Source organism: Grampus griseus (assembly GCF_964374135.1).
Source record: "Grampus griseus genome assembly, chromosome: 16".
NCBI lineage: Eukaryota > Metazoa > Chordata > Mammalia > Artiodactyla > Delphinidae > Grampus > Grampus griseus.
This window is the reverse complement of record NC_139010.1, coordinates 73,489,275-73,516,545: the sequence shown is the minus strand read 5'-3', so window position 1 is coordinate 73,516,545 and position 27,271 is coordinate 73,489,275.

Sequence of the window (27,271 nt, the reverse complement as noted above, 5' to 3'; positions counted from 1 at the left end):
ACGCTACCACAAGGCATGCAGGGCTGGCTCCCTCACCTTTGTTGGGAAACCAGGGAGGATACTGGGGGCCTCAGAACAAAGGGAGGTCCCACCGTGTCAGATAAGGGAGACCCAGCTAGGAGCAACCTAAACGCAAGGCCTCCAGTGGACATGGACTTGTAAATGCTCTGAGAAAAATATCCTTTGTGAAGGTGTCTAACCCTGCTGGGGTCCTGCTGGGCCTCTGCGCGCAGCCCAAGTCCAGATAAGGCACAGATTGCCCAGTCTGGTCCCTCCCCTCCGCCTGGCCTGTCCAGCTGCATGATTCCGAGAAGTCTAACCTGGGCTCAGGTTGCCTTTGGCACCTGAGAGGAAAGGACAAGGGCAGCCCAGGGATCCCACCTTGACTCCTCTGTTTCTTCTGTAAAACGGGGACAGTCACCCCTTGGGGGTTGAGGATCCAATGTGAGATCCTTCACCTAGAACAGGTGGCCGATTCCCTAGCACCACACCCTCTCCCAGCTCTTCTGAGAGCAAGGGGCATTAGTTCTCAATGACTGTGACTCACACCATAACCCCGGGTCACTCTGGAAATGTTTTTTCCTGCATTTCTGGAAAAGAGACAGAAGAGCTGGAAAGAGAACGAAGGTGGCCGCTGTGTCATTGAGTCTCAGGCCGGGGAGACAGGAGGACCGGTTGGGACGCTCCCTTCCCACTGCCCACTCGCCGGGCTCCTGCCTGGGGTTGGGTCGAGTGGATGTGGAGGGGGGGTTTGGGGGCCGAGGAAGACCACCTCCAGCCAGCCCCCTCCTGTCCTTTTGCCCAACGTTCCTTCAAGTTTGTTATGAGCGAGAGATCCTGGGCTGCATATTAATAAAACAATGGAATTTTTATTTCTTTTTCTCATAAATTACATAATTCAAACCTTAAAACACCTTTAATGAACAGGGACTGGGCATGTGACACTTAATAAAACTGGGCTTAGGTCAGTTTCTGCTTGACAGGCTACCAGCCGAGAATGCGCCTTCCAGAGTAAATGATTAAGAGGCGGGGATCTTTCCTGGGCTCTACGATTAAACACTTCAAAGGTTTCCAAAGTCAGATAAAATGAAAAGCAAATGTGTTTCACTGCCTCTCAAATGCCTCAAATGTTTTAGCAGGTGCAAGCAATGAAACCTTCCATGGTGACAGCATTTTAGGGTCTGCAAAGTGCACTCGGCTGAATTCTGGGAATTCTGGACAGGCTTCATAAAAATTCATGATTTCCAACGAGGAGAAGTGTTCGTCTTCAGAGCCCATCTACATATGTGCCAGAGAAGGAAAATGTCTCAGGGTCCTCCGGGTCATGGGTCAAATTAACCCTTTCTGTTCCAGGAGAGAAGCGTGCACAGAGCACTAGAGGATCCCGGGAGGGTCAGCCTTGTGCTGGCACAACGGGGGGCAAATCTTTGGGTTGGTCTAGACTCTCCAAAGGCACATCAATGGTCAGCTCAAATCCAAGTCCTCTTTTTCTGCACACGAGTACATTTTTCTCATCTCGGGGTGCATCAAAGACTACGGGAGTCAGCAGACTTAGTACGTAGAGATGGCGGGATTTTGTGCAAATTATTTAACCTCTCTGTACCCCAGTTTCCTCATCTGTAAGATGGGGGTAACCGTAGCACCTACCTCACAGGGATTTTGTGAGGATTAAATGGGTAAACGTCATAGACTCTCTTAGATCACATAGCAGAATTCAATACATGTTCTCCATCCTCATTGTCCTGTTAAGAAAAATGAATATGAAAAGTTAGCGTTCTACAGCCTGGCCATTTGATTTTTTTCATTTAAAATTTGCTGTAACTTAGCTTTATAAGTCAGAGTAATCTCTCATATAGACATATACTATTTTATAGTTTACAAAGGATGTTCTGGGACATTACCTAATTCCAACCTCTCAACAGTAAAGTTGGCAAGGCAGGGATGGTCATCCAAGGACAAGCAATGGGTTTCCAGCTCTGCTGTGGCTCTCTTGCATAGAGTGGGACCCATCATTTGGACTGCCACGCCTCAGGGGCACCCATCTGTGAAATGGGTACAGAGAGGTTCCCTCTGAATCATAGCACATACCATACTCAGGAACTGGCACCACCACCATCTGCTGAGTTATCAGGGCTACCAAACCCACTCTCATTCTACATTTCTTCTTATTCATGAAGGAATTCAAGTGCCTTTACATATTATCTCAGTAATCTTGCAAGCACTTGTTTATGAGACCTCAACTTTTATCCTTCCCTTTCATAATGAGGAGGGCGATGAAATGGCATTCCAAGAGTCAATGGAGGAGAACCCTTTAGTTCTTTCCTCAGGGAATAGCTGAGCAGTGATTGTTATCAGAGAACATTCTCCTGAGTTCCCAGCACTACAGGATTTACTCAACACCCAGGACTCAGTGCATATCTCTGAAAGATTTTGCAGATGCATCCCATAGACCTTGCCCACAGGGCGGGTACTCCACATTGAACACGATTATAAGCTCTCACTAACGAGCCACCCAACCGCCTCCTGCTCTACCACCCTCCACCCCCATCCCAGCCAGCCAGTCAGCACAGTCAGAGATTCCCTTCAACAAAATCATGGTTATTGGTTGGCTCAGACATCCCTCCTCGCCTCCCCCTCAAAGCACGTTGGACTCTGCTCTCTGCTCTCTGCACACAGCACCCATCAACTATGCATTTATACCTTTCTGATCATCCTATTTAAGGACATAATTTTAAGATGTATATGAAGAGGTAGTTACCAGGATGGTCTTCAAGCATTATTTATAATATTGGAAAACGCAAAACATCTTAAGTGTCCAGCATTAATAAAATTCGGAGCGTGCATCCTAGTTCTGCTGAAGAACTCGGCAGGCATTTTAAACACGGCTGACAGCAATGTGAAAGTAAGATCATCATGTACGGGTCGTGCTAAGCTACAAATAAGCATATACGGTAATGCTCCGGGTCTAGAATGATCCCCTGTTTACAAGAAGGACAAATTCTATACATAAATACTAAAAGATATAAATACCTATTTTAAAAAGCCTAGGAGGGCGTACATGAGTTGGTTTATAATGTTTACTGCTCAGTCTTATGATTTCAATTTTTAAACATTTTTCTTCAATTTTTATTCTCAGTACTGTGATTTCAAATTTAATATTTTGTTCAATTTTCTTTCTTTGGTCAATTCCTATTTTCTGATTTCTCTATAAGGAACATGATTTCTTTTGTTATATTTTTTAAATGTTCCTTTTAATTTAAAAATATACTTAGAGTTTCACAGCTCAGAGTGGCTTTAGAATGCATCTAGTCTAATGGCCTTAGTTTCCAGGTGGGTAAACCGAGGCCCAGAGAGGTGTGGTGCCCCACAAAGGTCCTCAAAGCTATTTGCTGGCAGAGCCAGTTGCTCTAACTTATCCCCAATCTTTCCACGACGTCCTGTGATGTCTCAGAGATATTTATAAACATGGAGGGACTGTTGCCACGAAGTCAACTGCATGGAACCCGTTTTCCTCTCAGTGAAACTCAGCATCCCTTGATTGGCTCAAAAGTAAATGTGCCCCTTACTGCGTCTGTCTACACACCTTTCCCCGGGTTGTAACATCAATGGCGCACATCACAATGTACGTGCCAGGATACCCGGTGAACGTTACACCGGATATCAGCACATTATTCTTGTCCAAGCGTCCACTGTGTATGCAGGACGAGTGGGAGACAGCACCCCGCCCTCGGCCTGCCCCACCCTTGGCTCATCCTGCTCCGGCTACATGGTTAATAAACAACACGGCCAAATGAATAGGTGGAAATTGTATCAGCCTGCTTCCAACAAAGATTTCATTTTCTAAACCACCTGAAGCGTCTGTGGTTTTTCCTTCTCATCCATCATGACTCATTCATGTGTTGAGGCTAAAATGTATGGTTGCTTGTTCTGCTCAATTGCATGATTTTTCCATCAAGGAAAAGAAACTAAGTGAAGCTGAATCTCCCAGGGAGGCCACAGCAGTAGGTACGGGAAGGAGAGGAAGGCTGGGCCGTAGCCGCGCACCCGCCACGGCCTCCGGGAGCAAGTGCAAACTGGAGCCTTACTAGGACCTGGTCCTTGCACCTTCCCAAACCCTCACCCACATCCTCCTTGTGGGTGTCCCCAGTGGCCTGGCTCTCAGCGCCAGACCAGCTGGGTTCCTTTGCAGATGGGGAGACTAAGAAATGTGCCGAAAAGCTGGGGAAATATCCAAGATCACAAGGCTAGTGAGAGGTCCCTGCCCCTACTTCAGTGCTTTTTCTCCCATACCAGGCTCAGGGAGAATGTGAGTAGCTGGGGGCCGCATGGCTCTATCTATAAGAGGCAGAAGGAACACTTTCAACCACTTAGGAATGAGGGTAGAGAATTAGACCACGGAAAATGTCCCAACCTCAGAAGCTCCTAGCTTGGGGCTTACATCACATGCATCATTTGTTTTCCTTCCCTAGAACTTTTCCTTTTAAACCTTAAATCATGTCAAAGTCTCAGAATTTTCGCTCCTGGGAATCTATTCCATAGAAGTAAAAGTACAATTACCTAAAGATACGGATCTGCGTGTAAACACATAAGGATGTTTAGCACAACGTTGCAGTGACCAAAACTAAAAATTAAATGAATTCCCATCAATAGAAGAATGGCCAAATAAATCAGGCTTATGCCCACTACAAGTGAACGAGAACTTCATTACCAGATTTGGGGGGTGGGGACGGATTTCCATAACATGGTGAGTGAGAAAAGCAAGAGCAGTGGTGCATTTAATTGATGTATTATCTTATACATGTGTTTATATTTGTTTATCTGTGTCTGATTCCGCGAGCACTGAAAAATGGTATAGAAGGACGGAAAACAGGATACTAGCATGCGTTGGAGGTGGGAGGTGGGGGAATAGTGGAGGGAAGCAAGTTAAAAAAAAAAAAACCTGCCCTCAAAATCAGCATATTAATAAAATCTTAAATATGCAAATTATATGTGTGGGGTGCTTAGAAACTTGAAAAAAAGAGATTGAGGTAGATTCAGATTCGCTGACTTGTAGAGCCCTTAAGAATTCAAAGCAAGATCAGTTGAGAGATATTTATTAAGTAAGATTCCATTTCCATGAAAACGACAAATAAAGCTCCTAGGTATGTGCACATGTGTTAGGAGGAAGGGCCTGCTGGGGAGGCCTCAGGCCCTAGAACACTGGACACTCAGGAGAGGGCTGCGATGGGCCCTGTGATCGAGACAGCTTTTCTTTCTGTAGTTTATTCTTGTTTCAAGAAATGCTTTCAGAAACTTTTTACTTTTGCATCCTAACATGTATCAAATTGCTGATGCTTTCAATGTTCCAACATACTTATTATTTGGTGACTTTAAGTGAAATATTAAGTGATTCTCCGTTACCAGACAGGTGGCGTTCTGAGCTGAGGACTGTCGCTGAGTGAGGGGAAGGCCCCAGACAGGCACTTTCTCGGGATCTGGGGCCAGGCAGCTGGGACCTCCCCTCCCTGGTCACCCGGTTGAAGGGCTGTAGTGTCTCCTGTCAGAGGCTCAGGGTGGCCTGGACGCAGTGCTGGTGGAAGCGCATTCCCCACGCGGACCAGGGGTCCTTTGATAGCCAGACAAGGCTGGGGTGACCCGACCACCATCTGGCCACCTCGAAGCAGGCTTTGAGGCTGTGTGGAAGGCCCCGTCTGGGGGATCATTTCTGAGGAGGCAGAATTGGGGTCCTGAGGGAGGCGCTTGTCTCATCTTGTGGGATTTTGGTCTCAGTCAGTCAGCCCAGGTTGTTGTAATTGTGTTACGTACCGAGCGGGCGAGAAAATGGGCACAGTAAAAAGCTGATGATAATTTAATTTCGGGGAAGTTTTCACATGGAAGAAAAAGTGTGAGGTAGAATTCTCCAGACTCAACCCTAACAGACATGGGAAAGGAGGAGGGCATCAGGGAGGAAGGGGCCGAGCCTTCCCAGGACTGCTGAGGAAATCGGTTGTGGTCATTAGCTCAGGTGCGGGCTGAGCGTCCACCCAGGCCCAGGAAGCCGCATGGCAGCCCCTCCAGCCAGCCCCACCCCCCGGGCACAGTCCGCCCCCTTCCCTGCAGAGTTTTCTCCGGGGCACGTACCACCTCCCACATGCTCTATGTTTACTTGTTTATGGTCAAGTGTCCTTATCTAAACTGGAAGCTCCCCGAGGTCATGGGTTTCATCTGTTTTGTTCATTTGTTCTTCATTCTCATGACCTAGAAAGCGCATGTGGAGCTGACCAACGGTTACAAATTAAATGAACACATAAACGGTGAATGAGTGAAGACCAGAGATTCAGTGAAAAACTGAAAATGTAACTCTTCAACAATGGGAACAGGGAAGTAAATAAAATGTAGTACATCCCCTGGAAGGGATATTATAAAGTCATCGGACACACTTTGGATCACGAAAGGTACCCCCAGCTGTTCACAGTCGTTATCCCTGCGGGTAGTTTTATGGGAAGGGCGATGCCTTCCCTTTTTCCTATTAGGTAATTAATTCCGAAATACTTAAATTTTATATTACTTTGTATTTCATTTGTAGACAAAACAAGAAAAATACATTATTTAATGTGGGGAAAAGTTTGAAGGTTTTTGTAATGACATGGACAAATAATTTTGAACAAGGTTAAGCTAAAAAAAATCAAAGTACAAACCTTTAGATGGAAAAATTCTATAGATTTATGTGTCCAGAAAAGAAAGAAGTGTAACGGTGATTATCTCAATTTTTTTCTTCTGCTTTGTACTTTTCTGTTTTTCACAATTACTTAACAGTAAGCATATAGTCAGAAAAAAAAACTTTAAAAATACAAATTTAACGTAGCTATATTTCATTATAAGAAATGTGATTATGTAGAAATATAAGATGGGAAACAAGAAAAGTTTAATTTAAAAAAAAAAAGTCAGATCAGAATGAGACTTGGTTCTGTGGTGAAGGCTGTACCTACAGTTCAGAAAACAGAGATGTCTGCTTGGTTCTTAAAGGTTCTCAGGAAGAGACGGATTCTACACCCTCAGTCGGGGGAATCATCTCTGTGATAAATCACCTTTACTTCAAGTCAGCCTTCCTCAGGTCTAACTTAATTCCCTCCTGTTTCAAAAGAAAGCCCATCATTATTCTCCATGGAAATAAGACTGGTGATGTGCAGACTTGAAAGTGGGGAGCCATTAAGCTGTCCCCACCTGTCCCCATCCCGGCCCTCTGTCCCTTCTCCCCTCCAAATGCTCAATACTTTTAGCTCCTTGAATCCTGCCTTTCAACACTTCCAAGTGACTGTTGCCTCCCCCGGCCTCTTTCCAGGATGCCTGCATCATTCTCCAAACAGGGTGCCTGAAACAGAACTCAGGCATGGACTTGGCAGAAGCCAAAATGGCGGAGCAGTTTACTTCATGGGTCTTGCAAAGCCCCCTGCTATTGATTTGTTCCCATGTCACTGGCCTAAAAGAGAACAGCACTTCACTGAAATAGGACCACTGCCAGCATCTCCAGGCAGCCTGGCATTGGGGACCCGCCCTGGTGCCCCCCTCATTAGCTAGGCCTCCCAGCTCTGATTCCCGTGTCCCTCTGCCTTCTGGGGTTCAGGATGGCTGCATCCACCCGTCCCTCTCTCTCACTGCCACTTACCGCAGTCATCAGCCACTAAATCTGCCCCAGGAGAAGAGCTGGCCCTAGGCTGGGTGGCAGTTTTAAGTAGCGTCTCCAGGGGTGCCACCCTGCTGGCCCAGGACGGTCAGAAACACGGGGGCAGCTGTACCAGCACTGCCACTCCCCTGGACAGGACTGTCACTGACACTGACAGTCAAACACTCAGCCTCTGTGAATGGGCCAGGGCACCCCATTCAAATGCAGAGCAGCATATCTGGGAATGGTCAGTCTGAACCACACACACACACACACACACAAACACGTACACGGCTTGTTGTTGCATTCAAAAACAAATTTAAAACACATTTATGGAGTTAACAGACTGTGAGAGGTTTTCTTTTAATACAGTCAAATTAATTTGTAAAGGTTTCAAGATGTTTCAAGATGTTAACAAATGACCAAGGAGACTGTTTCGTAATTGATTTTAAAAATTCATTAGGTACACAATAAGACTTTCTTATTAACTTACTTTAGCTGCCAGTTGAGCCTTTTTTGCACTTGAGTGGATCCAGGAAGAGGAATTCCTGTGGTCACCTGGGTTTGAGCCTCACCCCAGGACCCCACCTTTGGCTTCAAGGCTTTGGGTCAGGACATTGACCTAGGGATCATGTTGAGTTGCCTTTCATGCCAGGGGAGTGGGGGACAGGGGGGCTTCAGGAGACTCAGAGAGTCCTGTAGGCGCCACGTGGGCCCGTCTCAACTTCCCCAGAGGATCCTTCCTGAGCAGTTGGCAAATGTCAGGATGAGGCACCCACACTCCCAAAGCCCACCTCTCCTCTGGATGGGTTCAGGACTGTCCTCCGCCTCCAGCCCATCCCAAAATACCTCCATGACAGAACCCTTTCAACCACCCATCCATCCACCTGTGCATTTGTTCATCTAATATGCCAGGCCCTTTGCTGGATACTGGAAATTTTACTCCCTATTTCTCTCTTTTCACTTGTTTCTTTCCCAAGCAGGGGACAGAAGCAGGAGCCCAGGGGTCTCAGTAGAAAATTGTCCAGCTGCCGGCTGGGGGATGGTGACTGCCCGGTCCTTTGGAAGAAAATTCTGGGAGACAAATCTATAGGCTTCTTTGAAGTCCTGGGCATGGAGCCCCCATTGCCCATCACTCTACCCCCGACCACCACATTTCTTTACTTTTTTTTTCATAGCACTTATCCTGGACATGTTCTACATGTATTTGATTTCTCATTTATCGTCTCTCTCCACCCACCAAAATGCTACGTACATGTAGGGATTTTCTTTCATTCACTGTAACTTCCGTAGTGGCCAGATCAGTGCCTGGCACATGGATGACACTCAAAATATTTGTTTTGGGTGGATGGATAGGTGGATAGAAGGATGGATAACAGTCATGGTTCCTGCCCTTGTGGTTTTTGGTTTTGTGAAGGAGACCATGAATTAAAGTATCATGAAAACCAATGTAAAACTGCGATTATGTCAAATGTCACAAAGAAGATGTACCCAGCATCAGTGAAGAATTTCACAAAAGGCTTTGGCCTGATCTGGGGGGGGGGGGGTCCCACTCTGAGGAAGTGGAGTGAGGAAGATCAGGTGGTTAGGAGGAATCCACTAGAAGATATAAACTATATGGTTTTGAGTTGTGTAAACCTTGCCTCCCATTTCTCCCTCTCTGCCTATTTCTCTCTGAGAAGGAGGTCACGAACAGGAAGCCAGCTTCTCAGGAGGAAGTGGGCTGTCAGCTGGTGGCTGTGACCCCCAGAGAAGAGAAGGGAGCTCAGGCTTCCTGCCCACACTTCCTCCCACTCATTACACGGAGACGATGCACCACAGTAGGGTCACAAACAAGATCGAAAATGCAACTTTAGCCAAATGATGTCAGCTGGGGAGGGGATTCTTTCGAGACTTAAACAGACCTAGGAATCAGCTGAGTCTCCCCATCTTCTCCTGGTGCCCTTTCAGTGCAGCCTGGAAGAGAGATGAGCCCTCAAACGTGGGTCAGCTCCCTCGGTTCAAATCCTTACTCTGCCACTTCCGCTCGTGGGACCTTGGGATACTTCACCCCCTCAGCCTCAGTTTTATCATCAGTGGAATGTAAATGATGGCTGTAAAAGTATTTTCTAACACAAGCCAGTAAAACCTCAATACATATTGACTGTTTTTATGATTAGTGGTCAATGACCCTCACCAAAAAAAAAAAAAAAAAAAAAAAAGGACAATCCCACTGGTGCCAATTGAAATGCCCTTGTCCATTCACTCAGAAAATATAACTCTTGTGTTTTGTTTTTTTTTGAGTCGCACAACACTGTGAATGTACTTAGTGCCACGGAACTATACAGTTAAATATGGTTAAAATTGTATGTTTTATATTATGTGACTTTTACCACAATAAAAAAACATTTTAAAAAAACGTAGTTTAGTAGTTTAGTTATATTATCCCTTGTGAGAAGTGTTGCTGTCAATCCAACATAGATTCAGTAAGTTAAGGAAACTCATTTGTCGTATTAAAAACTGAGCACTTGAAGTACTGATGCTCAGTACTCATTCTGCATACCATTTAGTGCAGTAAGTTATACTTTACTTTCACTCTTGATAACACTTGTCATTCTGGTTGTAATTTTCAGTCACTATTTAAAATATATATATATATATGTTATAAATATAAAAAAATATAACTATTGGGTGTTTGCTATGTTCCAGCACTATGCTGGACACAGCGAGGCCACAAAGATGAATCTGGTGTGAGTCCTGCCTCCAGACATGAGGGAGATTCGTGGGCATCATGGGAAGAACAGATAGTTCTACTTGGGACGAAAAGAGAGTTCAGAGAGAGGTTTAGAAGAGGGCAAGGGTACTTTAGCAGAGGGAATCCTGGAGGGCTTCTTGGAGGAGGTGAATCACAACTTACCTACCTTAGTCCCCAAAGCAGCATCTTTTCCTAGCCTTTAATGGTCTGCACTTGGAGCTGCATCCTCAGTGCTATGTGACCTCATCTCCTAAGCTCTTCTCAGAACACAAATTGGAAGAAGGGATAGTAATGCAGCTGGTGGACTCTGTAGCAGATGCTTTCTGAGTCCTACGTCACAGCCCCTCAGGCTGTGTCTGATACCAACTCTGATTTCACCAAGAGCAGCGGGCTGTTCTGCGCCAGCTAGCAGAGTGCTCTCCAGGGAATGCTGAGCGTCTCCACCTTTTCGGCTTTGGAAGCTTCTCCAAAGTCAAGGGATCCTGTTGAGCCCACCTGCAGGTGCAGTGTGGAATGTGGAAGAGTAAGCATCACTGGGCCATGGGCCGGTCCTGCGGACGAGTGTTCCAGAGTCCTGCCCCATGGCCAGAAAGTTCTAGAAGGCAGGCAGAGGGCTCCAAGGGTCAGGCAGTTGAGCCCTCATTGCTCTACAACAGTGACATCAATAACATACCTTCATGTTGGCTTTTTCTCCTTCCCTGTTTCACTTTCCCCCACCCTCACTTGTGCTTCTTAGGAAGTACTCATGATGTTTATTTCACATCATTATCATAATATTGTAATTTGTACCATGGTATTGTAATTTGTACAACGCTGTCACAACAAAAACACACCAAAATCTCAGTGGCTGAGCACAAGTGTTTATTTTTAGGTCCTATTTCATGTCTATCTGGGTTGGCGGGGGTCTGTTCTGTGTTCCTACCTCAGGAGACCAGCAGAGCCTCCACTGAGGAACCTATCTGGTCTGCAGCAGAGGGCAGGTGGCAAAGCCAACATCCTTCCTCAAGCCTCTGCCAGGAAGTGACCCACATCACTTCTGTCCACATCCCACTGGCCAAAGCAGGTCACTTGTTCATGCCCAACTTCAACAAGGAGGGAAACACCACCAACCTTGTGCTCGGAAGGAAGAAAATGGGTCTGCAGGTAAGTAGCCCTAATGATCATCTTGCTCTCCTCCCTGAAAAGCCAGCTCTGTGCCCAGTGCTGGGCTAGGAGCCTTGGATGTTGGGGTGACAGGGAGGACCGTGGCGGAGCAGGAGACAGGGTATAAAGAAGACCCAGGCTCTGTCCTCAGGGATCCCAGAGCCGCTTCCTCTTTCCTGCCTCCCAGCCCTCGTGCCCGCTACTCCCTCTGCCTGGACCTCTCTTCTCGCCCACTGGGGGCCCAGCTTGAGTTCTTCTGCAGGTCTCAAGCCAAATCTTACATTCTCAGAGATCTCTCAGTTGCCTTCCCCTCCACAAGTCTCCAGAGACCCCCTTTGACTCTCTTAACCCTCTCCGTCATAGGAAAACCCTCTTTTCCATCATAGGACTCATCACATTTGTAATTATACATTTATTTTTCTGTAGGATTTTTTTTTCGTAGGTCCCCCCTTTAGACTATAAGCTCCGTAAAAGCTCTCGAGACCACATCTTTGTTTTCACGGCTGTATCCTCAGCAAAGGACGGCACACACAGTAATAGATGCTCAGTAAATATTTATCCAAAGAATTAACTTTTCAGGGAGGCGAGAAAGACATGAAATGACCAGAAAATAATTTAAGGGAATATAATAATCCTCTTATATTTGTATCATGCTTTTCATTTACATGACTTTTGCCCAACACAAAGGTAGGTGTGAAAACGCTATGGAAACTAGAGATCTCCATGCAGACGGGTAACTATCCTTTCTATGGTTCCGCTTACTCCCCAGCATCCCTGATACCAGCACAAGGATTTTATCCTCATCTTAGAGATGAGGCGTCTCAGAGAGGGGCAGTTACCTGCTGTATGTCACTGTATGTATGACCTGCATACATAGTCATACGTACTACCCAGCAGGTCGTACATACAAGTCATTCTGACTTGAGATCCTAAGCTTTGCTTTCTCCGTAATCCTTCCAAACACACGCTCTCACCAAATGCTTAGAGAAACCTTGCGGGTTGGTTCATTGTGACCACCGTTAAGTTTGAGTCCAAAGATCAAGCTAAATGGCTAAGGAGACTTGCAGATGAATTGAGTTCATGATCTTGGTTGATTTTTTTTTCAGCAGACTCTTCCATTTCTTCCTCCAGAAAAGAAATGCACGTTTAGAAAAGGGCACGGTGTCCCCAGAAGGGAAGCCCTGAGTGCCTTTAGGCTTCTCCCTGCCAGCCCTGGCTTCTGGTTCTATTAGCACTGTGGAATTTTGGCAGTATTGCGTCTTTGCCACAGCTGACCAAGTCAAGCTCACCTTGCCGGTGGCTTTAAGGATCTGAGGAAGAGCACGTGGGAGGCCGGTATGGTAACCCTGCACTTGAGGAATTCCCAGCCCTGCTGGAGACAGAAGCCTCCTATAACTGCAAAGTCGGCCCCAGGCGATGCTCAGAGCCCTGTGATGCTGACAGAGGAAGAAGCTTGCATCACACTGGAGCCTTCAGAGGGGCCGCCCCAGGAGGGCCAGCAACAGAAACTCAGCTCAAAATGGCTTAAAGGAGGACACAAGGGAACTTCTGGCTCACGTCACTGAAAAATCGCTGGGTAAGTCTGGATCCAGCTCCTCAAGAATCTGCCTCTCCTACTCAGCTCTGTTTTTGTCCGGATGGCCTTCTGCTACAGCGGCCCCGGCGGCTCCAGGCTCGCATCCTTCTAGGTTCAAGTCCACTGTAAAGGGTGCACTGCTTTCTGGATTGCTCTGGCCGGAGCCCCAGGATTTGCTCTGGCTGTTTCTGATTGGGCCCCGTTGAGCCCACAGGGATGTGAGGCTCTGATTGGCCAGGCGTGGTCACATGCTCACCCCTGGAGCTGGGGGGGTTGGAATCAACTCCCCCCGCAAACCCTGTGAACCCGAGAGCCCAGGAGCAAGGCTTGGCTTGGAGGCTCTGAATGGGAAAATGAGAACCAACTACTCAGCAGGATAAAGCAAATGTTTGCCATAGAGAGTTGTCATTATTCTTCTGCTCTTAAGAATGAGAGAATTGGGGTCCAGAGAGATCAAGCAACTCCCCCCAAATCACACAGAGAATCAGGGAGAAACTTCCTGCTTTGTTTAACCATCGTGCTCTAAATGGTACCCATGACGCTGGGTCACCTGCTGCTGTGTCCTGAAAAATCACCGCTCCTGTCTGCATTCTTGGAAAGACTGGTTCTAGGAAGGATGTCTGTTAACTCAGCAGGCTTTCATCTGAAAAACCATACCACCTGCCCTGTGGGCTAAAGAAAGCTCCACATCCTTCTCCATGAATAGAGCTCAGCGTCATCCTCCCTCAAACCCCACCCCACCCCCACCTTTTTTTTTTTTTTTTTGGTCTTTTTTACTCTTACTGGGTTGGAATTGAAACATTATTGTAGTAACTATTAGTTTCAAGGAAAAATTGTAATTGCTTCTAGATCCACTCACTGGTTTCAAGAGCACTTTAACCTTTAACTTTCTCAGTACAAAAGGAGGCTTGCTGAGCGGTGAATCTAACAAGACCATCATTTATCGCTGGCAGAGTTCATTAGTCAGTCGTAACAGTTTAATTATTAGCATTTTAATGCATGAGCATTTAACCAGACAGAACAACAAGCTTTGGCGTACAGAACAAGACTTCTTAAACAGAGCTGAATTAACCCGCACAATTGTTTGTATTGTGGTGTGTTATTAAAACGAGATGATTAAAATGCAAGAAACGAAGAGGTCCGTATATTTAGCCAACAAACCAGCATTTGGCTTCACGCTGTTGAGCACATGCTGGGCTTTTTTTGTTTTGTTTTGTTTTTTGCTTGAATTTAAAAATTTTTGTTTTATTTTTCCTGCTCCAAATTATGGGCTACAATGATATAAAGAGAATCTCCTTTGGTGCACTGATCGCGATGGGTGGCTTTAATAAAAGAGAGAGAAGACCCAAAGGAGGAAGCCTGGAAACGTCCGTGAGTGGCTTGGCCTGGAGGCCCTGTGCTATGGGCTTCCTGGCCCTCAATTCTAGCTGCACAGAAAAATCACCTAGAGGCTCTTTAAACTGCTCCATCCAGGCTGCACGTCCAGAGAATCTGCCACCCTGGTCATCCAGCGTGGTTCGTTTGTTGTTTTCAAACTCCCAGGCCATTGTAACATGCAGTCAGGATTGGACACTGAGTTCTACCTCCACGAGACTCGGTGGATCGCTTAGCCACCTTGGTCAAAGAAGAATGAGGCTTTTCGATGATCACGTCAGCTCCACTCACAATAGTCAAGAAGGAGAAACCATCCAAATGTCCATCAACGGATGAATGGGTGGACTAATGTGGTGTGTACGTACAATGGAATATTATTCAGCCCTAAAAAGGAATGAGATCCTGATCTATGCTACAACGCAGATGACTCGTGAAGACGTTATACTGAGTGAAAGAAGCCACACAAGGACAAATACTGCATGACTCCATTTACGTGAGGTTCCTGAAATAGTCAAATTCATAGAGGCAGAAAGTAGATTAGAGGTTCCTCGGGTCTGGGGGAGGGGAGGGGAGGGGATGGGGAGTTACTGTTTACTGGGTGTAGAGTTTTTGTTCGGGATGATGAAAAATTTCTGGAGATGGATCGTGGTGATGGTTGCACAATGTTGTAAACGTGCTCAACGCCACTGAATTGTACACTTTAAAGTGCTAAAAATGAGCCATTTTATATTACGTATATTTTACCAAAATGTAAAAATGAAAAAAGAAAGAATAAGCCTCGCCACATTCACCTTGTGGAATCTGTGTGTGTTATATGAGATTGTGGATAAAAGCCTTTGGTAAGCTTAAAATGACGTACACATTTAAGGTGGTAGTAATATTCTTTAATTATTTGTTTTAATCATTTTGTTTTAATAAAAGGCTACAATATAAACAACTGAGAAGGTTAATTAATAATGTCAAACCTAAATGAGTATAATTAATGTCACTCAGCAAAGGCCTTCACTAGACTCAAAACATATTTTCTCTCGCGGGTAATCGTGGCCTGATTTTTCTAAACAGTTTCTCTTTTGACTGGGAAGCAGGAATGATTAGAGAAGATAGGAAGAAATGGAAAGTCTTGCATTTTTCACTTGAGGCTAGACATTCATAGCGTGGTCTCACATGTGGTCCCTAGCACTCCCGTCCTGGCCTCTTGGAAGAGGAGGTCTGCAATGGCCTCACCTATGACAGACACTGAAATGGACAAAATGTAACAAACAACAGTCATAAGAGCCAGCATTTATTAACGCTTCCTAAATGCCATGGAAATATGGCCGGAGGTGGTTGGAAGGATGGATGGGCAAAGAAGAGGTAGGCAACTTCCTCTCACGGCCAGGCAAGAACAAGCACAGAATCCCAAAGAATATTCTATCAGTTCTTTACTTCTGATTCAAGCAATGTAATTCAATCCAGAAAGTCTGTGGATTGGTGGGGATTTGGGCCTGACTCCTAGACCCTGAAGATGTCACTGGCCCCTCCGTGAACAGAGAGAATTCCCCCAGTTCCTCTCTCTCAGGCCCTCTCTCTCCTCCATGACCATCTTTTTGGTTCTTTTAAACTCTTGCCTTCCCATCCCTGCCATTCATGCCTCAAGACCCTGCAAAAGGAAGCGGGGAAAAGTGGAGAACCCTCAGGATGCTTTGCCTCGGAGCTAATGGAAAGGTTAGGCCGGAAAGAATAGTCCTTGTGCCTTTTTGTACTAGGATAGCCTATGACTCCTTCTCAGCCTTGAGTTATAAGCTATGAAATGTAGCAATCCCCCTCCTATTATTTACACGAAGACAGCCAGCCTCCCAGAAGTGCAGTGTTGGTGGCCAGGTGAAGGGAAACCCGTCCTGTCATGTTTTATTTATTTTGATTCATTTAAATGGTGTCTTGTTGACTTTATTCCTAACGAGTGTGATGCAGCTTGAAAAATTGGATACATCATCACAAGATAACATGATTTAATTAAGAGAGAAAATGGGGTGGATATAGTGAAGGGATAGAAAATACTACAACAACATGATACCATATGGGATAAAGAAAGGGATTTGGGTGGCGGTGAGGAATTTACAAAGTGAGGGTCCACAAGAAGAGGTTCAGTCTCACCTCCTTTCCTCTCATCATTCCATAGGGAAGAGTGCCAGGGCTTGGGCAAGGCTGCTGGGCACACAGTGGGTCTGCATTCCAGGGGAGAGCTGGCTTCCGCTGGTCTGCCTCTTACCACACAAGCATGGGAATGGTCCTACAGAACTCGGGGACAAACAGATTACTTCCGTGACTGAGTTTAGGATGCCAACTGTTTACAGAAATTGCTGGGAAATGCCACTACACAGCACTTAGAGACCTGCAGCCCCTTCTGATGGAGGGATGACTCTGGCCAGTTAAGTTGATAGAACCCCTCCCACTGGAGATGGGAAATTTTAGGGGGGGGTGCACAGTCTCACCCAGTTCACTGCCAGACAAGCTTAGTAATTTTCAGCCAACACGGCTTGTCCCTCCACTTCAAAAGGGAATTTTTGACCAAGACAAGAATGAAGCTAAAACAAGACAAGAATGAAGCTAAAACAGGACATGGAGCCTTCCATGTTTGCAAACTGGGTCTCAGATTTTGATATAAATTTTCCAGCAAGGAATCCAGAGAGAGAGATATGATTATACTTATGAAGTAAAAATAAACCTAAGTAAAGCTCAGTAATTTCTTATAAATTTATTTATTTATTTTTATTTTTGGCTGCGTTGGGTCTTTGTTGCTGCACGCAGGCTTTCTCTAGTTACGGCAAGCAGTTTCGTAACTTTCTCTAGTTACGGCAAGCAGTTTCTTCGTTTCGGTGCGCGGGCTTCTCATTGCGATGGCTTCCCTTGTTGCGGAGCACAGGCTCTAGGTGCTCAGGCTTCAGTAGTTGTGGCGCACGGGCTTAGTTGCCCCGCAGCATGTGGGATTTTCCCAGACCAGGGATCAAAGCTCAGTAATATCTAATCACACACTCGAGAGCATGTGCAGATCTGCCTTAATTTAAGAGTAGATTTTAGAGCTGTACTCTCCAGTGCAGTAGCCACGGCTACTGTGGCTATCTAAATTAATTTAAATTAAATTAAATTTAAAATGCAGTTCTCAGTCACACTAACCACATTTCAAGTGCTCAAAGCCACTCACGGCCAGTGGCTACTGCATTGGACAACACAGATGTAGAAAACTTCCATCAGAATGTTCCATCTGACGGCATCATTTAGGGTGTTTTAGGGTGAATCGCACACCCGTGAGATACTTTGCTCTAGGTATTATGTCCTTTAGCATAAGTTTGAAGATGAGTGTCAGTGAGCTTGACCTGTTCTCCCCTGTCAGGTACCTGCCATTCTGGGTTTCCAGTGGGTCCACAGGTATGTGTTTTAACCATCAGATGAGCAGGGAAAAGACCCACTAACGTCCTCCTGTGAAAACTGGGGGACCTGACTAGAGCTCCTGCCTGAAAGGAGGGTTGTCCCACTTCTGTTTGGAGGTGAGCCGGGGTCAGATTCTCTTTGGACTGTGAGTTTGGTTTTGGGCTGACACTCAGTCGGGTCAACAGTAGAGGTTCTCACGAGCCCACCATCTGGCACAGCTACTCATTGTGGCTGAGAGGTCTCCTAAGGCATGCAGAACCAAGTCCCAGCCGGGTCTTAATTGTATATCAGTAGCACCCCATCTCCCATCTATGTTTGGGCAACAGAACTTCCTGGAAAGCTCTCCGAGGCCAACCAGCCACAAAATGAACCCAATAGACAAAGTTAGGATTTCGGCATCACGTAGAGTGATTTTTAACTCTCCCTTTCCCACCTGCTGACGTTCTCAGCAACGTTTGCCTAGGGAATGACAGCAGGAGCGTTTGCTCTTTCTATGAATCCTAACGACACTGACTGGCTCTTCTTCAATTACTGACTGAGTTTCAGGGCCACCGTATATTCTCCAGCATGCCATCGGCCCATTAATTATTGAAGTTCAGGTTCATCAAGCTGGATAGTGAGTTTCCTATCTATGACTGGAGTTAACATTTTTCATGATCCATATTTGCAAAGATCAAAACCCACATTGCCAGCCTCCCCAAATTCCATCAGCTCTCAACGGGCTGCATTCATGGAAAAGAAGCTGGTGTCAACGTTCCCTCTGTTGCCAGATCTGGAGTGTGTCCTCATTCTCCTTCTTGAACACATATGAGTCCTGCACCCCAGAAATGCTGGTCGTTCCCATGGACACAGGAAGATCTGGCTCAGGAGACTGGGAAAGCTTCTCTGTCCCAAAAGGGGCTTAAAGAAACAGAAGCAGTGATAATGTCTCAATGTCAAGTGAATTTTTTTATATTTGAATTCTAGACATAATTTAGTACCATCTGTCTAGAAAACAGTGGCAGAAAAACATCTACAATCCCATCACCCTCATATACTATTTTTGCGTACGGTCTTTCACATAATATATGAAAATAAGAGATTCAGTGTGAAAATATTCCTGCATTACAGGAAGTGTCCAGGTCCCAAGTGCACTGGCTTCCCAAAGTTTGTCTGGACCAAACAACCTACTTTCCAAAAGAAATATATTGTACATGGTTCTGAAGCTTCCAGGCCAGCCCACAGAACCATACTTAACCCATAATGTGGCCGAGCTGTGCAACTAAATCATGGAATTTTCTCCCAAGTGTTCACTGCATTTTGCATATTAGTGCACACCGAAATCTCCTCCCTTAAGCAGATCATCTAAGAGAGGAGTCTGTACCCTCACAGCAAATGGGTCAATGCTGGAGGAAGACATCTGTCAAGGTGTCAGGGTCCCAGGTCCTCCATAGTTTTGGAGAGGAGCTGGAGTCCTGGCCACTGTTATATAACATACTATTGACCACCACAGAGGTCTTTAATGACTGTTGATGGGAAGGGATTTCAAATTGGGCTTGTGATCCCAGACGGCTAATATTTTCAGGTTCAAGACAACATCCTATCCCATGAATTGCCTGCCTTGGAATGTATACATGTGACACATTCATATACATTAAAAGTAGAAAGGACAAAAAACATAGCACAGCTCGAGAAATCACACCAGCTATTCAGCAACTCTGTACTGAAGGAGGCCTTTACTTCACCCTCTCCTTAACTGCCATTTATTTTGAACATCACTCTCTTAGGGAGTCTTTCCGGAAGACTCTATGTATCGCCCACCAAGACTAGATTACATTCCTCTCTTGTAAGATCCTGCCCTTTACCTGTACAACATGCATCATACGTGTAACCACTTGTTCAATGTCAGCCTTCCCTGTTAGAATATAAGAACCATGAGAACAGGGACGGTTTCTAGAGACTTCACTACTATATCTTCAGGACCTAGGGGAAGGACAGGCAAATATAAAGTAAAGATGTAAGGAATAACAGAACCCATCTTAGCTCCCATTTCTGAGCGTCGCTACAGAAAGGTTCTGATGTGCAAAAAGAGGGGACCACTCTGAGGAATCAGAGAAAATACTTTCCTAAGAAATAGGTACCGTGGGCTTCCCTGGTGGCGCGGTGGTTGAGAGTCCGCCTGCCGATGCAGGGGACACGGGTTCGTGCCCCGGTCCGGGAAGATCCCACATGCCGCGGAGTGGCTGGGCCCGTGAGCCATGGCCGCTGAGCCTGTGCTCCACAGCAGGAGAGGTCACGTCAGTGAGAGGCCCGCATACCGCAAAAAAAAAAAAAAAAGATTCAATTATCATTTATCAGGAATGTCAATGTAGATAGCCAAAAAGATGGAGATGGAAGATACAATAATCTAATAAGTAATAGAAGAAAATTTATAAAACTAAAAGAATAAGAAGAAGAAATAAGTCTTTAGATAAAAAGGGCTCCCTGAAGATCAGGAAATGTTAATTAAAATTGCCAATATATAGAAATATTCTGATAATTAGGTTTTAGTCTTAGGTTAGGGAAATTCTATAATCTCACCCAAGAAAGGAAAACCTGTCTGGTCTCAAAATTCTCCTCAGCAACACAAAGCAAAAAGATTATACAGCATTGGTCACTGAGGTGTTTTTTTAACTCCTTGGGGAAAAAAGTAAGAAATATACAAAATTTAAAGTACCCAAATTGTAAGTACACAGCTCAATGAATTTTCAAAAAGAAAACACCCTTATGGTAAGCACCTAGTTAAGACCAGAACATGCCCACCAGCTCAGAACCTCATCACGCCCCAACGGCCACTCCGTATCCCCAAAGTGTTACCACTTTCCTGACTCCTGACACCATAGGCTAGTTTAGCCCATTTTAGCATTTTACATGTATAGGTGGAATCATTCAGTGTGGAGTCTTTTGCATCTGGCTTCTTTTGTTGAACCTTATGTTTTTGCTTGTAGTTGTGGTTTGTTCACCCTCATTGCCAAATAATATTCCATTGTATGAATATCTTGCAATTCAGCCGTTCTACTGCTGGTGGACATTTCATTAATGAAGATTGTCTTTTGGTGAACATATGTGTGCATTTCAGCTGAATATGTAAATGGAATTGTTGCATCATAGGTAGACATATGTTTAAATTAAATGACTGCGGTCAAAACATTTTCTAAAGTGACTATACCAATTTACGTTCCTGTCAGCAGTAGCTGAGGGTTCCAGTTCTGCCACATCCTTCCAACACACAGTATGCCTGCCTTTAATTTTAGTCATTCTGGAGAGTTTGTCGTGGTATCACACTGTGGTTTTAATTTGTATTTTTCTGAGGACTAATAAAGTTTAGAACCTTTTTGTATGTTTACTGGCCATTTGAATATCCTTTTTTGAAATGTCTGTTCAAGTCTTTTACACATAATACTCCTTTGTCTTAATTACTCTCATTTTCTAATGTCCTGATATCTGGTAGTATAAGTCCACTTTTGCATTTCTTCTTCCAGATTGCCTTGGCTTTTCTTGGCCTTTGAATTGCCATATAAATTTTACAATCAGCTTGTTGGCTCCACAGGGGAAAAAGAAAGCTTTCTAGAATTTGTTTGGGATGGCATTTAATCTATAGATGAATTTTGGGAGAATCAACATCTTAACAACATAGAATCTTCCAATCCACGAACATAGTATATCCGTCCATTTACTCAGATCTTTTAAAATTTATTTTAATAACGTGTCGTAGTTTTCAGAGTAGACGTCTTGCACACCTTTTTAAAGATTCATTCCTGGGTATGTGATGTTTTTTTAATGTCACAATACCACAAGATTAGATAAATAGATCAGTGGAGGTTCTATTCTACTCTGGAGTGTCTAAAATATTTTATACCTTAATTTGGGTGTTTATACAGATTTGTACAATTGTCAAAACTAATCTATCTGTACTCTTAATTAATGTACTTTATTCACTTTCTGTACGTTTGCTTTACTACAACAAACCATTATGAAAGAGAAAAATATGTAAAAGTTATGGAAGATAAGACAAAATAGAAAATATATACTAATAATATAAGATGTAAATTACAATGAGGTACAAAAAGTTTTGACAAATTAACAAAGCTTTCCTCTTTTTTATGTTACTAGTATAATAAACATAAGGGTACAAGGAAGCAGGTACTTTTTTTTTGAATTTTATTTATTATTTTATACAGTAGGTTCTTATTAGTTATCTATTTTATACACATCAGTGTATACATGTCAATCCCAATCTCTCAATTCATCGCACCACCCCCACTGCCACTTTTCCCCCTTGGTGTCCATACGTTTGTTCTCTACATCTGTGTCTCTATTTTTGCCCGGAAGAAGGTACTTTTATGTATTACTAGTGGAAGGATAAATTGGTATAGCCCTGCTGGAGGGCACATTGGCAAAAGACCTAAAAATGTGCATGCAAGTCCACTAGAAATTCCACTTCCAGAAATTTATTTTAAAAAACCTATCATGGATATAACATATATTTAGCTATGAGGACGTTCACCAAAAAATTGTCTATTATAATAAAATACTGATATCTAACTAATAATAGGGAATTAATAAACTATGATATATAACAATGAAATAATATCATCTATTAAAAATTATGACACACAAGAAAAGTTAATGATGTAGAAAGGATTCTCAATGAAATATTTGTCCAAAGAAAGTAGTCTGTAGTAGTGATTATTCAAGAAGTCCCTAATTTAAGTTTTAAAATTTAAATATCTCATCACAAGAAAAACAAATTTGTAACCATGTGAGGTGACTGATGTTAACTAAGCTTATTGTGATAATCATTTTACAATATATAATATATCAAATCATTATGTTGTACAACTTAAATTTATACAATGTTATATACCAATTAGATCTCAATAAAACTGGAAGAAAATTACATATATTGATATATTGTATAAAGTGTTATATAGATAATTTTTTTAAATGACTAGAAGGATATACAACTAAATGTCAACAGTGACTATTTCTGTGAATTGAGATCATTGGTGATATTTTCATTTCTTCTTCTTGTGCCTTCACTTTCTGTAAAAATTTAATGCACATGCATTACTCTTGTACTAATAAAAATAGTATTCTAAGAAATTAGAATAGTATGCAAAATCATATTCTAATATATTTGAAAATCTCAATGAATAAGCCTCTTTTCTTGCCAAGAAATATAAATTGACCAAACAAAAATTATATATTTATAGACATAGAAAAACACACCAATCTTTTATTGGGATTGTGGGTGATTTCTTTTCCTTCTTAAAATCCATCTTTAGTTTTCAAGCTTTCTCCAGTAAAAACTGCCATTGAAACTAAGAACAAGGACACAGCTGTAGCTTCCCGTGCTGTTGGGATGTGAGCTTTGTGTGATACTATAGAAATCTTGCAATGCTCTGGACACAAATACAGAATCACCATCTTTACCCAAACAAGCTCCGTCCTAGTGCCCACACACCCTCTCAGCAGCTTTCACACATGTAAACTTCCCATTGAAACAGGCATTATTCTTCAATTTTTACAGGTGAGGAAACTCAACCCAGACAGGATGGTCACTTACATAAAGAGGCCCATGTAATATAGAAGAGAGGAGGAATTCAAACCCAGGTCAGCCCACTTTTAAAGTCCAGGCCTTTTTCACCACGTGAGTACTTTTTAATTATCGTATCACAACCAAGACCACCAGATTTTTTGTAAACTCTTAAGCCATGGTGCAGAGGCCTCTGTCAAGATAAACACAATCTGTTTGGAATGCACCAGCTTTACTGAAAAATATTACTGAAATCAAAGCATTTTGCACTACTTTATTCATTATTTTTATGGTACTCCAGGATTTTTGTGGGATTTGTTTTTCATTTCACTTCTGTAAGCCTGCCAATGCTTTAAAGCAGTATTTCAGTTGAAGAAAAAAAAAAACGGTTTTTGTTTTGTTTTGTTTTGTTTTTTAAGCAAAATCTCAACAATGTTTTCCATCCTTTTTTCATACAGTTTTGGGAAATTTTCCCCTCTTGCTCCCCTACCCCATGTCCCTCCTCCCGAATTCCCATAAGTGCAAATTTAATACTCAAGATACTGTTTAAATGCCCCCAAATGTTCAAAAGAAATTAAATCTGCCGTTGCAAAGTTTTGAAATGTTAATTATATCACTGGCAGTCCCACCTGAGAAGTCACAAATCACTCTGATGCAAAGGCCACAGAAGCACATGCTCTGTAGTCCCTGAGCAGTCAGGGACTCTGTGGCCTTAAAAGATGATGAAGGTCTGCAGGGAGATGTGTCCAGGACCTGCGAAGCCACGCGGGTCTCTGAAATGAGAACAGACTGCTGAACTCATTTAATTCCTTTCATAACACACACTGGTGCTCTCAGTAGGCGCCAGATACGCCTGACCCTTGAGAAGCTTACAATCCAGGTTTGCTTCAAAGCAGGTAGATTTTAGAAAGCGAATTCCATTCTGCTCTGTCAAGCAATCCTGTAATACTGTGGTTTCAAACTGTGCTCCCCAGAACTCTAGGGATGCTTCAGAGGTGCTCTGGGGGCTGCGAGAGGGAGGAGAGGGAGGGGGGAGGATTCTTCACCCACAGCCCCACCCCGCACTTCCACCGCAAAAGCTCTCTGTGATCTGTTTCATGTACTTGGATTCCCCCTCAGTTTTATTTTGGACGAAAGACAACGTGGCTTTAAAAAAATTCGAAAAGAATCCCTGCTTCATTGCATTAAGACACAGCGGAACAGGAAGAGAGGGCTTCACTACTCATTAGAACATTGAAAGAGCGAAAGCATTTTCACTCTACATGTGCCCAGAACACTCTCCTCGGTGTAAAGTCTTCTTTTAATAGCTGAGGAGGCTTCATACCAGAGCCAGAAAGAGAGACACACTCGGGTAACAGAGATGTCTCAACAAATGCCATGGCAAAAGTTAGGAAGGGAAAGGGTAACGTACCCATCCCAGAAAGCTCAGCCACAGGGTTCATGAAGAAATGTCCTTGTATAACCTCACAGTGGAAAAGAGTTGTGCTCTTTTTCTGATGGAATATACTGATAAGTCTAAAGATACTACCTTCCCATCTAGACTGATTCCTTCGGTCAGTTTACATGTTCATGGGTGAACTCACCCAGTGGACGCTTCCACTGACATTGTAAATGAAATCATGTATTTTGTAAATGGAGAAATCGAAAACTCTTTTCTCATTTCTCAGGGTTACATCTGCTATCCCAAAGTTTGCATTCAGTGTAACTTGTATCTGCAAGTAAGAAGTACAAACTCATAGAGAGAAGAGCAGAGGGGAAAAGAATAAAAATATTTGTTTTAGAGGCGACACTGATTACTCCATATGCCATCTCATGAGATTATCTAACACTATTGATTTCTTTTTTTTTACAAGTTCTTTTTATTTATTTTTGATAATATGTCATAGCCTCATTTCTATGTTTTATTTTATTTTTTAACATTTTTATTGGAGTATAATTGCTTTACAATGGTGTGTTAGTTTCTGCTTTATAACAAAGTGAATCAGTTATACATATACATATGTTCCCATATCTCTTCCCTCAACACTATTGATTTCTGCTCTGTGTCACTCACTTCCTGTACTCAGTGAAATCCACATTGTATCTCAGTGCATCCTTATCACACCACAACACTTTAAAGTGTCTTCTGGAATCACAGATACAGAAAAACGGAGGACTAACGAGGCTCAGAAGTTTGTCCCGGTTACAAGGATCTTTGGTCAAATACTCCAACCATCTGCTGGGAGCCAGGCACCGATCAGGGCACTCCAGGTCCCAACACATAGATATCAAACCGCTGCCTTCGATGACCTCAGTCTTATGGCCCAAGAGAGCCAGCAATCAACATATAAAAAAGAACAGCGAGCAAACACAAACAAACAAGAAAATTGCAGACTCCGTCTCAAGCTGGGAAGGAAACAAACCAGAGGAAGCAATGGAAAGTAAGAGGAGTGGGAGGGTCAGACAGGGTGCTTTCCGTGGGTGATCAGGGAAGGCCTCTCTGAGGAGGTGACTTTTAAGCTGAACTTGGAAGATGAGAAGCAGCCGGTGAGCTGAGAGCCACGTGGGACCAGCAGAGCCTGGACCTGCACCAGGAGGTTCAGGAGACCTCAGGCCGCCTCCTGTTTAGTTGCTCTGACTACACTGCAAGTTTGGCTTCGTCTTCCATCACACAGACACGCACACTTGGGCTCAGAGAGGTTGAGTAACTTGATCAAGACCACACAGCTAACAGCTGTGGGGCAAGATTTTAATCCAGGACCATCTAGCCCAAACCTCTGCTCTTAGCAGCGACCTCATTTGATTTGACTCGATTGATTTATCAGCCACCAGGACTGGTAACTCAATTTCCACTGGGTCAGTTAGTTAACGAGTTAGTTGTGTATCTATACATTTTTATTCATACGCAGCCTCATTCCAAAGAGAGTTTAAAACCCTAGATTCTCTGTACTTGCTGGAGTTTCCTTCAAATAGAGTCCTCTGCTCTGACTGGATTGGTGGTACAGAAATCCACGAGGATTCTTCCCAGGGTGCAAGTTCAGACCTCTTAAGAAATTCTCACAGACAAGGGTGCCCAACAAGACGCTTAGGAACCATGTCACCCTCTGTTAGGAGCCGCAGGTCTCCCTACAGCAGGAGCTTCACAATATGTGTTCCCCCAGGACGCTGTCATTCAATCTGCAAAAGGTCCTACACATACCTGGAAACTCAAGCCTCCCTAAAAAATTAACTAAATTCGTAAAAAGGAACAGGTGAAATTAACTTTACTACAAGATTTAACCTAATATATCAAAAATATTATCACCACAGCATGCAATCAATATAAAAATTAGAGATATTTTACATCCTTTTTTATATATATTTGTTTATTTTTGGCTGCGTTGGGTCTTCGTTGCTGTGCACGGGCTTCTCATTGCAGTGGCTTCTCTTGTTGCGGAGCACAGGCTCTAAGCATGCGGGCTTCAGTAGTTGTGGCACGTAGGCTCAGTAGCTGTGTCTCGTGGGCTCTAGAGCACAGGCTCGGTAGTTATGGCACATGGGCTTAGTTGCTCCGTGGCATGTGGGATCTTCCCGGGCCAGGGATTGAACCCATGTCCCCTGCATTGGCAGGCGGATTCTTAACCACTGTGCCACCAGGGAAGCCTACATCCTTTTTTTATATACTAAGTTTTTGTGTGTTTTACACTCATAGTTAATCTGCATTTGGACTCAGCCACATTTCAAGTGCTCAATAGCCACTCGTGTCCAGTGGCCACCATATAGGACAACATGGAGCACATTGCTCCATCTGGGTTGTCACATACCTTCTCCAGCATCCCCCTGCCCCCGAGGAACCAACTAGCTCCCTGCTACCCAGGT